The 16601-nt window shown below is 38.2% G+C and overlaps 1 pseudogene; it reads right to left on the reverse strand.

Annotated features, from left to right (window-relative positions):
- Window positions 1-259: 259 nt before the first annotated feature.
- LOC147602336 (uncharacterized) overlaps window positions 260-16601 on the reverse strand; it is a 52857-nt pseudogene continuing 36515 nt past the window's right edge.

Genomic DNA, 16601 nt, shown 5'->3' on the forward strand with positions numbered 1-16601 from the left:
TATTTATTGTCCTACCCTGCTGAGATATTTTGGGACACAAACTCCAATGGCCTGATGTATTTGTGATCTGTTTGAACAAAGTATATACATCTCAGTTAGGCGCCATTTGTTTTCTGTGACAGGTGGAAAGAGATGACTGCATAGGCACATTGCATTCTAATTTAGAGGCAAAATGTGAATGAAGAGAAAGGAATGGGACTAATAATGTGAACAGAGATGTAGACTTTAGGCAGATTCCAAAAATTTTACAATATCACTGCTACATTTCATAAATAGGCTTTTTGCCAATCCACTGACTGTCAATTTCCTGTTCATGTTTGCTGTTCATTAGCACTTCATACAGTACTAGTCATCATCTTGTCCAGCTATTCCAGAAGATATATACTCTAATTCCATTGAAAAACCTATAGAAAAAAAAATGTTACTCCTGTGAAGTGGAATTTCACTTGTCTCTGAAGTGTATAATATGAAGAAAAGGTATTGATGGTTAGAATTCTGCATTATTGGAGTTTTTGTAATTAAAAAAAAAAAAAAAAGAGAGAGAGAAACAAGAAAGCTAGTCAACCCATCAGCAAAGGATTAAGTAATTTCTAACAATTTAAACAATTTTTATCTTTCAATTCTTGGTTTAATAAAAGATAAATGAAGATGATAATTAAGGTTAGTAGGGTTAATCCTCATGCAGCCTGTCACAGTGATATGTGTCAGAAGTACTCCCAGATAGAAAGGTAAAGGAAAAAAAAAACATTGGGGAGAATAGGAATGGAGAGTAAAAGTGACAAAATACAACAAGCTCAAAGTATCATAAATTACTCCTATGATAAAGGGGGAGGAAATGAAAGATCTTTTCCTGCTTCTATCAGTACAGTAGCAAGATGGAACATAACTTCTGGAAAGTCATTTGAGACTGGCCATGTATTATTTCTACCTACTGGAGTATGGACAGCTACCTACTATGGTATTACTACTTTCACTCCCCAAAATCCATTCTAAATAACTATATATTTTTCCTACACATGTCTCTATTTTGACACCCAGGAATAAAAAAAAAATTGAAACAAAATGGGGCAGTATATAAACATTTTTTTCATCATCTCAAGAGATTTCCTCTCTTTGCAGAAACTCCCAAATTGTTTCAGGAAAAAAAAAAAAAAAGAGGTAAGGAAAGAAATATCTCCTCCATAATGTGTTCCTGTGGCTTGCTATAACATATTTCTTTCATGAAGGAAGTATTCCATAATCTGTTCTGGATGCCCAACACCAAGCCAATTCCCACAGTAGTTGTTCTAGAGGAGCAGAAGAAAAAGCGAGGGAGTCACAGAGGGTAAACTGTCCGTTCTGGGGTAATTTTTCATCTGCTGAGGCTAGAGGCATCCTGATCTCCTTTTAGCATGACATCCAAGTGTACATGATCTTATGTCCTCCTTAGATTCACCTAGAAGGGAAATCAAAAGTACGAGTAGGTGGGAACTGTGATTTGTACTAACAGCTCTCCCCACCTCAAGGACCAGGGACCAAGACTGCAGTAGAGAATGCATGATCCATGGTTAAGATGCAACTGAAGAGTTGAAAAAACTGAGTTAAGTTCTCTGATGAATGAATAAAGGCCATTAAATCCTCCAGCTTATGAATGATGCTGCTAAGGAATCTTGCACAAGAAGAAATAACATGTTCCAGAAAGCAAATATTCCTATGAGAAAGAAAAATTTAGATTTACATGATTTGGCTGCTATGAGTTTCTATATGAGTGAGAAAGAATAATTTCATATTGCAGGAAAATTATCCTAATTAAAGTGTGTAGAAATAAGAGTGGGAGGAAATGCACCTTCATATCTTTTTAAGAATACAGACATGAAAAACATCAACTTGTTCTTAATGTGAACTACCCAATGTTATGACTCACTTTATGATTAATGTAGTGCTTATTATGTAAGGCTGTTTATATCTTCTTCCAAACCCTTGTTATTTTTTTTTCATAGCCTTTTATTTGGCCTCCACACTTGAAAAAAACCTCTGTGTTGTCATGGTTTGGTCCTACTCAGCAGACCACACAGTCGCTCACTCTCCCCCTCACTGCTCCTAGCAGTCGGATAGGGAGAACTGGTGAAAAAAAAAAAAAGAAGGCAAAGCTCATGGGTTGAGACAAAAAACAGAGGAAAAGAAAACAGATATGGAAAACAAACAAACAAACAAAAAAAACCCCAACAACGGAAAATACTTAAGCACATAATTTACAGTACAATAGCTCAGGGTGGATCCTGATGCCCCGCTTCCTACTCCAGCTGCTGGCTAACTAGTAAACTATCCCAGTTGTGTACCCCAGCCACAGGTGCCACCAGCTCCAGTTCCTTTCCCAGCTCAGGTGAAAATTAACTCTATCCTAACCAGAACCAGGAAATATACTTTATTTTGTAAAGCATTCTAGTTGGGTGGACCAACTAAACATAACACAATAAATCTCCCTTTGTCTCTTTATGTAGTGATTGACTAATTCAAAATATACGGAGCGATGTTGTATTGACTCTACAACTGTCTGCTCCCAAGCAAATTGCCTAATAATTTGTCAGTAGTTCAATTCATTCCTTTTATATGACTCCTACATTCCTGACTGCATAGTGACATAGGTTCAAATAAAGGATATAGTAGCATTTTCTCCCAGAATGCCTTGTATTCTAACAGTTAAGACATTTCCTGGAGTTGAGGGAAGTTGAATTTTCCTCAGGTTTTGGAGAAAAATGGAACCCAAGTTTCTCGTTGCTGAGCACAAGACCCTAGCAACTTTCTGTTATTTGCCTGATGGATACTAGTGCTGGCTACCTTTGATAAATGTGCACGTTCAGTTCAGTGCCTACTGAAGGACATTCATCAATACTGAACATTTCTTTCAGCTAGCTCTAGGCAGTGCTTCATTGAGCACATAGACTTTTTGTGGCTTATGCTTTGGATTATTCTAACTTAATGGACTATCAAGGGAACCCAGGCACATTCAGCTTACAAGGTGTCATGCATCTCACATGCACAAATGCTGAGTCAAGGATAGTTATCCTTTTAAGCAAAAGATAAAATCAGTGTTTCCAAAGAAAAAAAGTAATTCTGTCCTAAAGACAGTATCTAAGCAAACTCAGATAAATCAATCTTTGTAAAATCTCTTCCCCTTTTTAGCTAGCTAAAATTAACTTACATTAATTGTTTGGTTTTGATGTTGTTTGTTTTGTTTTGGTTTTTTTTATTGATTACAATGTCTAACTTATATGATCCAAATCTTGAGGCAAAGTATAAAATCCATGACCAATCTCAGACATTAAACCAAAAATAATAAGAAGGTAATAATGATGAGCAAGACTCAGTATCATTTCAGTTATATGAGATACACTGATTTATTTCCAGCTTAAATGAAACAAAGTAACAAAGCAATAGAGATATGATTTAAGTAGCTGCCTGTTCATAACCTCAGGCCAATCTGGTGACATGTGTAAGACACAAACCTCCAGTCTTTAGAATTCCTCTAATTTGCAGAGTGTTCAGTACACATTTGCCTGTGCTCAGATTTTTCTTGTCAGTTTTTGCTTTTAACTTGCAATATTATTAGTGTCCTATTGACTATGTTTAAACATCTTTCTCATGGATAGATCCAGGTAAAACTGGCTTCTCTTTGCTTAATTGCTAATTACCTGGCTAAATTATGAATCTCTAGTGTCTTGTCTCTTGTTTATTTACCGTATCAGTTGTGTCCTCATTTTATATTATCTCACAACTATTTACAATATTCATCAACAGTAATCAAGAGCCTGATTAAATCTGCATCTTTTTGTTTCAAAATTATTGTGGTTGTTCATTAAAAGAGAGGGCTAAGAAAGCAAAAGCATCCAGTATGTTGGTTTCCTAATTTAAGCAAAATGGAGTCTCAACAAACAAGATGGTTTACTTTGGCTTTATTCTGGCACAAAGAGATTTAAGTTTTCTTACAAACAACAAAAATAGTTGTTTATGCATTAAATAGATATTTTATTTAGACTAATAAGTATAATGGATTGTTTAATTACAGATTTATACATGTGAAATAGAATGCAACTTTCATTTCGGCTGTTAACATTGCTCATTATTACCTCTGTCCAAAAAATAAAATATCTCTTTTCTTACAATGTTGAGTCTTTTTTTTTAATCTAATATATGATATTTGTCACTACTCGCTGTTTAATAAAGCACATAGGTTCAGAAAATAAAAGCTTGATCTCATGTTGTATTGCATCAGTTTTACTTTTAGGCTGCTTACATGGGATTACACAATACAGTCTATTTACTTTTTTTTTGGTTAAAAAAAAATTAACAAATTTTATGTGCAGATAAACTTGGAAATACAGGGAAAAAAAAAGAGGTTGTTTGGTTTTTATGCTTACAGCTAAAAGTTTTTATTTTGTGTATATTTATGCATATATATAAGGTATATTTTATTTTAACCTTTTGACTTCTTTTAATGCTTTTGTTTCAAACCAATGCCCTTGTTATAGATATTCCTGCAATCTTTTCATAAAGTCATTGTACTAGCTTCAAGCACATGAAGTAGTAGTTTCCCTACAACAAACGTCCTGCCATTTTCATTTTCCTATAATTATTACTTTTACAAGTATACAATTTGTCATGCTATGATGTGGAGCTCTCATTGGTACAAGGAATAATAGATTACAACTTCTTTGTTGTATTCCATTTAACAGACAGAATTTTCCTCTTGTAGTTAGATGGTTCTGTTCATTCTTTCTGTCCATCCTGAAGACTGACCTCTTTGTTTTATTCTGAATGCTATCTGATAACTTTTTCATTAGAAGAAAAAAAAAATCCTGTAAGGCAGTTTTCTGAGCCAATTATAGTTTTGCAAGTAAACTCCAATGGGAGAACACCTGTTTTACCCGTCTGTGAGCTGTTGCTATTGCTCATATTGGAAAAGTGTCTGTGCATTGCAGAGGATAGGAAGAAAAGTAAAAAAAAAAAAAAAAAAGAGAGAAAGCTACTACATACCTACTTGATTTTCTGGTCAAGATGAGAGTGAGCCCAGGGAAATGCATTTGTAACCTTAGATGATTTTTCATCGGGTTCTGAAATGATCATTCTCTTTGTTCTTCATGACTGGTCTATGTATGGAGTGAGGTAAACTCTCAGAAGTATCTCCTATGTTTCTTTTTTGTTTCCATCATTGTTCTATATCCAATGTTTTTGTGGATTTTTTATTCCCTTGTGTCCTACTGGAGGTACTTCTTGATTTATATATATCCTTCTAAATTTACTCTAGCATTAACTTATTTTCTTTGCACATGAGCAAATAGCTGTCTTTTGCTAAAGTTAATTTTAGTTCATAGGATTTTAAAAGAGACTTCTGTGGCCATAGTTTTCTTCTGCCTGTAGGAGAAGAGTTTCTCACTTTTTTATTACTGCAGCAGTATCTCTGATATATCAGACAAACAGAAGAGATGAACAGATTAGCACTGTAGTTATTCATGAAGGAAAACAATGAAAGTTATAATAGGTGGTGGTTTTTTAAAATTAACTTTGTATTTTACTAATTTCTGGGTACATGCAGTATGTAATTTCTACTTTATTAAAAACAAATGAAGTAGGACTGAACGTAAAATAAGCAAAAGGAAAACTCTGTAGCGTTGCTTCACAAGTAAGCCTGACGTTTCAATATTATTGAGATTTCTGTGTGACTGAAGAAGCAACTGAAAGACAATCCAACCTTGGTATATTTGTTAAAGTCATAAATTTTTCATTTTTTTATGAATTTCATTTTAGCCTGAATTTTTCTCTACGTAAAAAATATGAAAAAGAAATCCTTCAGTCTCTGGGTATTCTAAGCCTTACCTCAATAGCTTTTACTCTTTTGGAGCTGACAGCTCCTATTCATCAGCAAAGAGAGCTTAGGTAGCCTTGATAGCTCTGCATCCATGCAGTAGATTCTTTTCTCTGGCAAAAGAAGAATGTAAGCAAGGAAAAAAATTAATCTTTCAGATTTAGAACTATAAAATTAGCTATTTAAACCTGAGCTAGTTGTCTTAATCTCTCTGTATAGTTAATAGAATTAGGCACCTTCAGAACACAGCTCATCTCATTCTGTCTAGCTATGATAGATTAAGAGTCACTCCAAGGAGATGCCTGCTTTCTTCACTGCCTATAAGGAATCATGAAGTGCCTAACTAAGACTCAGACATCTAATTCTTAGGTGCTTACGCTGGTAAAATTAAATCAAGAATAGGATTTTTTTTTTAATGTAATCACAGCTGTTCTGCTGCCCAAAGGTTCATGGAATTTAAAAAGGATAGAAGAAACAAGGAAAATTTAGAAAAAACAAGGATATCTGTACATAAAATATAGAATCATAGAATAGTTAGGATTGGAAGGGACCTTTAAAGGTCATCTAGTCCAAACCCCCTGCAAGGACCAGCAACATCTCCAACTAGACCAGGTTACTCAGAGCCCTGTCCAACCTGGCCTTGAATGTTTCCAGGGATGGGGCATCAACTCCCTCTCCAGGCAACTTGTGCCAGTGTTCTACCACATTCATTGTCAAAAAATTTTCCTAATATCTAATCTAAATCTACCTCCCTCTATTTTGAAACTATTACCCCTCGTCCTATCGCAATAAGCCCTACTGAAGAGTTTCTCCACATCTTTCTTATAAGCCCCCTTTAGGTATTGGAAGGCTGCTGTCGTGAAGAAAAACTTTAGGGATGGGATTCAATTTTAAAATTACCCACATTCTGTACTGCTTGAGACATTATTGAGCATCCAAGTTACCTCTTTAGAACTGATATGACAGAACTTAGATATGACACAGGACTTGAAGGAGATCCATCTCCTTCTTAAATGACAACTGGACAAAGGTGGAACTACTTTGAGCATGCAAAATGGCATTAAATGTCTTTGACTAAGCATCTGCGTGGGATTCAACTTTCCCTAACTTTATGTGTGTTGTAGCTTAGCCCCACTGGGACCAAACTACTCAGTCACTGTCTCTCTCTCTCACTTCCTACTCCCTCTGAGGGAACAGGGAGGGATAATATAAGAAAAAAAAAAAAAGGCTCGAGGTTTGAAATAAAGACAGGAAGAGATCCTTAAAATTACCGTTATGGGCAAAACAGGCTCGACTTGGGAAAAACTATTTGTTTATTATTTAAAAAAAAAAAAAGCAGGATGATGTGGAAGAGAGCAAAGTAACTTCCCCGCACACCTCCTTCTTCCTGGGCTTAACTTAATTTCAATTATCTCTACCTTCTTCCCCCCTCAAGCGGCAAAGGAGGGGAATAGGGAATAGGGGTAATGGTCAGTTCATCACATGTCGCTTTACACCACTCCTTCCTCCTTGGGGGGATGAAATCCTTACATTCTTTCCTGGCTCCAGCGTGGGGTCCCTCCAACAGCCTACAGTCCTTCCTGAACTGCTCCAGTGTGGGTTGTTTTTCCATGGGGTGCATCCCAGCATGGGCCCTTCATGGGCCACAGCCTCCTTCAGACATCCGCCTGCCCCGGTGTGGGGAACTCCATAGGCCGCAGGTGGATCTGTGCTCCTCCGTGGGCCTCCATGGGCTTCAGGGGGACGGCCTGCTCCACCATGGTCATCACCACAGGCTGCAGGGGAATCTTAGCCAGGAGCAGCATTAGTCCTCCCCCTCCTTCTTCACTGACCTTGGCGTCTGCAGACATTCCTCTCATAAGAAAATCTTCACAATTGGCTCAGGCAAACGCCTCTCAGGTTCTCTCCACGTCTCCTCTCCTCTCCACTTCTTGCAGCTGGGCCAGACCGAGTTGGGCTGAGAAGGCTGCCTGGCGGGAGGCCAGAGGGTGAGGGCTGCAAGAGCCACAAGGCTTGTGCCTACCCCTTTCTGCCCCCACTTCAGCTTCTTGACATATTTTTTTTTCCTTTTTCTTTTTTTTCTGTTTTTCCCCTTCTTAAATACATTATTGCAGAGCTGTTATCAGGGAACATTCTGCTACCAATTGGCTTGGCCCAGGCCAGCAGTGCGTCCGCCCTAGGCCTGGTCGAGTGCACTGGACAAAGGGGAAACAACTTCTAGCAGCTTCTTACAGAAGCTGCCACCATAGCCCCCCTCATTAAATAAAACCAGGACAACGTGCCTACAATGAAGGTACCTGTATGCAAACTAGTTGTTTGAGCTCTCATTTTGCTCAACAGAGATTAAGGGAAGAGAAAGCCCATAAGCATGTAGTGCCTTTTCTTTTCAGATGTTCTAGTTATAAAACATACCTGTTGATTTGCATCACATCATGCTGACACTGGCTTTAAAAGAAAGCCATACCCTCTGGAGTGGCAGGATAATCTAGGATACCTGAAATGGCACTGAAATTGTATATCATTTGATTAAGGTATTAGTGTATATCATTTGATTAAGGTATTAGTGTATATGTACACATGTGTGTGTGTGTATATATATATATATGCATGTGTATGTGTTTGCATGTGCGTTCCCATATATGGACAAACCCTCAGAACATTCTAATAATATTGTGTACATAAGTAGAAACATTTTAGAGCTAAAAAAGGCAGAGAGAAAGAATTTAAAATCATATCCATGTGAGTATACATTTCTGTATGTGTACAGAAATATGAAAAAAAAAGAACGATATATGAATTAAAAAAAAGAGAAAAAAAATTAACACTGTAGTTCAAATTTACACGAGACACTATTGTTACACTTATTTCCCCCCCCCTTTTTTTTTTTTGTGCTACATTTGAACTCATTTAACACATAATTTCTTTGGTGTAGTATCCATGTTTCTGTAAGGTACTAATCATACTCATGGGTAGTATAAAACTAATAAATAACAGCCCTCATGGACTTGAGCAGAAAGCAGTCATACTGCTAAGTAGGACATTTTCAAAGAAAAAAATGTGGATACAAGACAGCTATCACGATAGAAATACTGACATCCTTTTTCACATTCAGGGAGGACACTAGGGCTTAAGCTCATGTGAAAGAAAAGGTCCAGAAATCCTTTTGGACATTTTTAGACTACTGATATGATTTTTAATACTCATTGTGTCAAACATATCGATCAAAACATCCTAAACAACTGTTACATCCTTTGCAAATAACACAAAGACCTTGGTAAAACGTATTGACTAATGTCTCTTACTTTAAAATCACCATTTATTTCCTCATGGTGCATGGGCTTGCTATTTATTTTTTCTTGTAAGACATATCAACAGTAAACATTAATTCATCAGGAACAGTAGAAATGAAAGACAAATCTTTTCTTCTGGTAGTCTGTGAAGTGTGCGTATGTGTTTATGTGTATGTGTGTATCTATCTATCTATAACTATGTATTCTCACTTTTGAAATGCATTTTAGCAATACAGCAATGTCAGATTCACTGTGTTTGTGCTTCATCTCTTGGCTTTACCTGAGACCTTCATGATTACAACACCTCTTCCTGGTTTCTATACAACAGATCTGTCTAAGCTGTACTAGCAGTTCTCTAGGTTTACGTTGTAGTCACTATAAGTAGGTAATGTCCTCTAAGACAGCATTTATCCAACCAAATTATACTCCAGAGGTTGATGTCCATTCTGTCTTCTTCCAGTAACTTTATTAAAACTTCCCTCTGGAAATTTATCAATAAAAATGGTAGCAATATGTATAACTTCTAAATACTGTGATGGCATTACAAGGAGTACTTCAAAGACACTAGGCATTAAAATGCAGACCATGGTGTCTGCTGAGCTTTGCTTTTGTAGTACTCTAGACACAATGGAGCCAGGTTTAGCTTTATCCATTCTGCCATTAATTTCTTACAAAGTTAGGAAAAAATATCCTAATTTGACACTTTAAATTTGCTATGTTTCTTTTGGCTTAAACAATTATCTATAGGACTTTTACAATTAATTTTGCACAACACACTAACCCACAAGATTGCTTTAAGTCTCCGTGACCTTTTCTGCAGATTCTAGATTCTCACCAGAAATTGCCTTGTGCTAGTTAGTTTGTTATCTTCTTATCTCAACATTTATAGAAAATCTGTCTCTAGGATCATAATTTTTGTCAAAGCTACTCTTTGTTGGTAACATGTTTATCTTTGAACTGTGTGATCCTGGTAGCACCACTAAATGCTCAGTTTAGACCTCTTCCTATTCCATAGATTCTTACACAGATTAAACTGCTGCTTGAGAAAATCAATTAGTTTTTAAACTAAAAGTACAGGCACAAGTTCTGCAAGATTTTTAACTACTAAATGCTTTGCTTCTTATTCATGTTAAAAATAAAATGCAAGAACTTAACTCTTTTTCTATACTGGCACAATCATGAATCATAGAATCACAGAATGTTTCCAGGGATGGGGCATCTGCCAGGGAAACCTGTTTCAGTGTTCCACCACTCTCATTGTAAATTGTTTTTTTCCTTATATCAAGTCTGAATCTACTTCCATCTATTTTAAAACCATTACGCCTCATCCTATCACAACAGACCCTGCCAAAGAGTTTCTTCTTGTCTGTCTTATAAGCCCCCTTTAGGTACTGGAAGGCTGCTATAAGGTCTCTTCAGAGCCTTCTCTTATTTTGAAAAAAAAAAAAACAACACACTTGATAGTGAAATACCATTAACAGTAAAATTCCATTAGTAGTAATATCTTTCCCCTGTGTTGAATTTCAGTTTATTTCTGAAATTCTGTAATCCTTCTTCAAGATAGTGTATCAATGTTAACCATATCAAAGCTGCAGAGGTTTGGTTTTTTTTCTTCTTTCCCCTTCAATTATCCCCTCTCTTCTGTGAAAGAACAGATTTTTATAAGTAGGATTTTTTTTAATTATTTTTTTAAATTTTTGATAGCTACTTATATTGTTTAGTGTTGCACTGACAGCATTAAGAGAACTACAAACTTCTAGTGCACAAAACAGGTGAGAAATAACTTCAGAATGACAGACATACATCACTGGAGCAAATACTTTCTGTTTGTTATCTTGTACAATAGAAGATATGTTTCAATTTAAAAAGTAAATCACTACATATTAAGGCTACAAACATATTCTGCTTTGTGACAGTAAGGTGCAGCCAAGGTATTACTGTCTACAGTTTTCTTCATTTAACAGTCTGATGCTACTTTTACATCAGCAGATATATTTGGAAAAAGTGATGCAGGGAACTCCTTTAAGGGAAGTTATAGATGTAGTACTTGTAAGGTGCATCTTTTCAAGTGGATGGTGTTTGATTTTCTGTTATTACTGGCAGTTGATTAAATTGCCACACAAGCAATAAGAGTAGGGTACAGAATTGAACCAAAAGTCATCAGTATACAGGTCACACAGCAGTAACCATAGACAGACCTTGAAAGAAAAGTAAGATAAGCAAAAACGTATCTGATACGCCCACCTAAAATTCTTCCATTTTCCTGTCATTTTCAGCTAAGAAGATTTCTTGAGCTGTATTTTATTTTGCACATTTTGTCCTCTCACTGTTGATATTTTTTTTTATTTGGGGTGGTCTTTTTTGAGCATATGTAATTTTTGCATCCACAAGGAAATCTTCTCAAGGTACTCACAGGATTACTGTCTACTGACCAAAGAATCAATTGGGTTGGTTTTTTTAATGCATTTAAATGACACTATGCCTTCCTAAAGATTTGTAATTGTTTCTTTCTGATATGTTTCTTTCTTACCAATGTACGCCATTTTGCTTTCTGTCATCATGGAGGAGAAAACTTACTGCAGCTCAGAATAAATGGTGAATTTATCAACTGGTACATCTCAGTTATAGCCTTTGTCACTTCTCCAGGATCTGTGTTGGTTTCAGAACATATTTTGGAATTTTTGTTCATTCTGTGGAGAATATTTCTATTTTAGCTTTTATTTATTCATTGGCTGTGCATTTTCTGTTACTTTTCCAGAGAATATTTAAAATCCTTAATATGATAATCAACTGCTACCAGAGTGGTTACATTTGTTCTTCTGGGATATTCTCACAGCTTTGACTGGCAGAGGCACTTAGAATATATCCTCCTATGCATTCTGATTCACAGCAAATTTTCTCAAATGTGCCTCAGAAGAGCCTTCATTTAAAACTACGTAAACTGCCAGTAGAGTGTACTCAGTAAGAAAACTTCACTTCTGAAACAGATTGGAAAAAAAAAATTCTTTAGTGGTCTTCAGAAGAAGTTGTTAGAGAACCTATTACTACAGGCTCCCATTCAGACTGAGCTTTGATAAGAATTCATCTTTGCAGCCAACACTAAATGTTCGCTTGTTCTTTAGAATCACAGACTCGTAGAACGGTTAGAGTTGGAAGGGACCTTCAAAGGTCATCTAGTCCTGCAAGGAGCAGGAACATCCCCCGCTAGACCAGGTCGCTCAGAGCCTCATCCAGCCTGGCCTTGAATGATACCAGGGATGGGGCATCCATCATCTCTATGGGCAACCTGTTCCAGTGTTCTATAACTTGCATTGTAAAAAATTTTTTTCCTAATATCCAGTCTAAATCTACCTCCCTCTATTTTAAAACCATTACCCCTCGTCCTATCACAACAGCCCTACTGAACAGCCTCTCCTCATGTTTCTTGTAGGCTCACTTGAGGTACTGGAAGACGCCTATCAGGTGTCCCCGGAGCCTCCTCTTCTCCAGGCTGAACAGCCCCAACTCTCTCAGTCTGTCCTCATAAGAGAGGTGCTCCAGCCCTCTGATCATCTTCATGGCCCTCCTCTGGACCTTCTCCAACTGGGCCATGTCCTTCTTGTGTTGGGGGCTCCAGAACTGGACACAGTACTCCAGGTGGGGTCTCACCAGGGCAGAGTAAAGGGGGAGAATCACCTCCCTCGACCTGCTGGCCATGCTCCTCTTGATGCAGCCCAGGATGCATTTGGTGTTCTGGGGTACAAGGGAACATTGCCGGCTTATGTTGAGTTTCTTGTCTGCCAGCACTCCCAAGTCCTTCTCCTCAGGGCTGCTCTTGATCCATTCTCCACCCAGCCTGTATTTGTGCCTGGGATTGCCATGACCCAGGTGCAGGACCTTGTACTTGGGGTGGTTGAACTTCACGAGGTTGGCACAGGCCCACCTCTCCAGCCTGTCAAGGTCCCTCTGGATGGCATCCCTCCCTTCCAGCATGTCAACGGCACCACACAGCTTGGTGTCATCAGCGAACTTGCAGAGGGTGCACTCTATCCCACTGTCCCTGTCACCCATGTCTCATCATGTCCCATGGACTTGTGCACCTTTAGGTTCCTCAGATGATCCCAAACCTGCTCTTTGAGTACAGTGGGCAGTTCTTCATCCTCGCAGTCCCTGCTTGTGCCTTCCACAGCTTGGGTGGTGAGACAAGAGCCCTTATTGGTGAATACTGAGGCAAAAAAGTCATTGAGTACCTCAGCGTTCTCCATGTTCCGGGTAAGCAGGACACCAGTTTCCTTCCGGAGGGGGCCTACATTCTCCCTGGACTTTTTTTTGTCCCCTACATGCCTATAGAAGCTTTTCTTGTTGCTTTTTATATCCCTGGCCAGATTCAATTCCGTCAGGGCTTTAACCTTCCTCACCTGATCCCCGGCCACTTGCACAGCCTCTTTGTAGTCCTCCCAGGCTACCTGGCTCTGCTTCCACCCTCTATAGGCTTTCCTCTTCACTTTCAGTTGGTCCAGGAGCTCCTTGCTTATCCACACAGGTCTCCTGACTTTTTGCCCAACTTGTTCTTCATCGGGATTGTTAACTTAATATTGTGTTGTTCTAGGTTAACATCCATTAAGTGCTGTTATGGGGGTTTTTACTGCTTTAAAATAATACATTTCTGTGCAGCTTCAAGATTTACATTCAGATCCATATTGGATATTAAGTGTCCAATTCTCATTGTTTTTAATAGGATTCAGGTTTCTCAATCTGATTATCTATGTTTTGCTAAAGTGTGTCTTGCTTTTGAAGGACTAAGCTTCTCTTTTCATGGAGAAAAATATGTACCAATACTATTTTTTATTTCAATACTTTAAGTGCAGGTTGTTATTATTTCAGTTTAATAGACATTATTAGCTGTGGTAAAAAAAAAAAAAAAGATCAGAAGTTATTAATCAAGATGCTTTAAGACTTTTTAAATGGATAAATGAACTGTAAAATGTGAATAGCTGTTAGCCTTGGATTATTCTTCTTGATTAAGCTATTAGTAAGTGCTGGTCATTTTCAGGTTAAAGCAGTGTCATTGCTTCAGGTGCATGAAAAGTCAAAAAAGGGTCCTTAGCTCCTCTAATATGCAAAAGATGTAATTAATAATCCTAACTGAAGGCAATATTGTTTGAATCTAAAAATTTTTTATAAATTCCATATTGATTAAAGTATTTCTGTTTCTTCACTTACTTTGTGGTCCATTTCTCCTAACTGATGTTAACAATCACAACAATTCTGTTCCTCTGCAGTAGTGTCTTTCAGCTTCCTTCAGTCTATAGAACTCTACAGAATTTTGACTGAACCATTTATAAAAAAGCTAAACATACTGACAGTTGGATTAGTGGATTGTTTTTCTTACTTATCTTTCATAGACTCCTTTTATATACTTCATAAGCCTTTACAGGTCCATGTATCACTATTTTTAAAAGCACTGTTCATGTTGTCTGTAATCAGCTGAACCAAATAACTCAGTCCCATTCATTATGAAAATTTCAAATTAGTTCCTTTTGTCTGAGTCATAGTTTGAATTATGGGCCTGAATTCACCATCTGTACCTCCAGGACAACGAGGGGATCTGGCCGAGCCAGCACAGGTTCATGAAGAGCAGGTCCTACTTGACCAACCTGATCTCCTTCTACAACCAGGTGACTCACCTAGTGGATGATGGGAAGGCTGTGGATGTGATCTACCTGGACTTTAGCAAAGCCTTTGATACTGTCTCTCACAGCTCTCTCCTAGAGAAGCTGGCAGCTGATGGCTTGGACAGGTGTACCCTGCCATGGGTTAAAAATTGACTGGATGTCCAAGCCCAGAGAGTTGTGGTGAACGGAGTTACATCCAGTTGGCAGCTGGTCACAAGCAGTATTCCCCAGGGCTCAGTGTTGGGGCCAGTCTTGTTTAATATCTTTAACAACCATCTGGATGAGGGGATTGAGTGCTCCCTTAGTAAGACTGCAGATGACACCAAACTGTGTGGGAGTGTCGATCTGCTTGAGGGTAGAAAGGTTCTCCAGAGGGACCTGGACAGGCTGGACCAACGGGATAGGTGAACTGCATGAGGTTCAGCAAGGCCAAGAGCTGAGGTTGTCACAACAAGCTCATGCAAGGCTGCAGGCTTGGGGAAGAGTAGCTGGAAAGCTGCCCAGCAGAAAGGGACTTGGGGGGTGCTGGTTGACAGCCAGCTGAGCATAAGCCAGCAGTGTGCCCAGGTGGCCAAGAAGGCCAACAGCATCCTGGCTTGTATCAGGAACAGTGTGGCCAGCAGGAGTAGGGAAGTGATTGTGCCCCCGTACTTGGCATTGGTGAGGCCGCACTTTGAATATTGTATGCAATTTCAGTTGAGTTGCTGGAACATGTCCAGAGAAGGGCAACAAAGCTGCTGAAGGGTCTGGAGCACAAGTCTTATGAGGAGCGGCTGAGGGAACTTGGATTATTTAGTCTAGAGAAACGGAGGCTGAGGGAAGACGTTATTGTTCTCTACAACTACCTGAAAGGACATTGTAGTGAGGCCGGTGTTGATGTCTTATCCCAAGTAACTAGTGATAGGATGAGACGAAATGCCCTCAAGTTGCAGGAGGGGAGGCTTAGATTGGATATTAGGAAACACTTCTTCACTGAAAGGGTTATCAAGTATTGGAACAGGTTGCTCCTAGAGGTGCTCAAAAAAAAACATGGCACTTTGGAACATGTTTAGTGGACATGGTGGTGTTAGGTTGATGAATGATTCTATAATTCTATTATTCCTATTTATTAGCTGTTTACACATGCACTTTCCGTCACTGTACAAGCTTTGGGCATAGCAGCATTCTGGTTTAATTTCATTAGGATAATAAAGTACTAAAGCAAAAAATAATCTTGGCAAAGAATTGCCTTAACCATAAAAAAAAAATCTCTGTTTATATGAAGCAAGAGCTAAAGGTGTCCAAAACCAGCTAAAGATTCCAAGATATCCTTTTCCTGTATGTGATACCTTTGATGATATATGTTCTATGTGAGTGGGCCAGTGCCAAGTGTGGCTCATACACAAGTGACACAAGCTCTTGCAGTACTCCCTGCTTTCTATTGCCCAATGTTTTCAGACCTCCATGGAGATTATACCAAAACTGCCAACATCCTTCAGAATTAGGGCATCTGAAATGGCACATGATCAGGTAATTATATCTTGACACTTGTTTAGGCAGAAAAGGTTAGGCACAAAATATTAGCAGCAGATAATAGGGACACTGACTAATATGCTTGAGCAGGAGGATCATAAGAACCATGTTAGTGTCTAGGGGACTGGACACATGCTGATGAGAAAACGTGATGTTTGTTTGATCATTTGTGCAGGTTTCTACACAAGTAACAGCTTTCATGTATATTTTATTGCATTGTATTCTATTGTTTTATATTACACTTCCTATCATTTTACTTTATTCTCTACTTTCCTTTCATCCTTACATTCACTCTCAGATGAT

Source organism: Chlamydotis macqueenii, chromosome 1, assembly GCF_036417535.1.
Source record: "Chlamydotis macqueenii isolate bChlMac1 chromosome 1, bChlMac1.mat, whole genome shotgun sequence".
Classification (NCBI taxonomy): Eukaryota; Metazoa; Chordata; class Aves; order Otidiformes; family Otididae; genus Chlamydotis; species Chlamydotis macqueenii.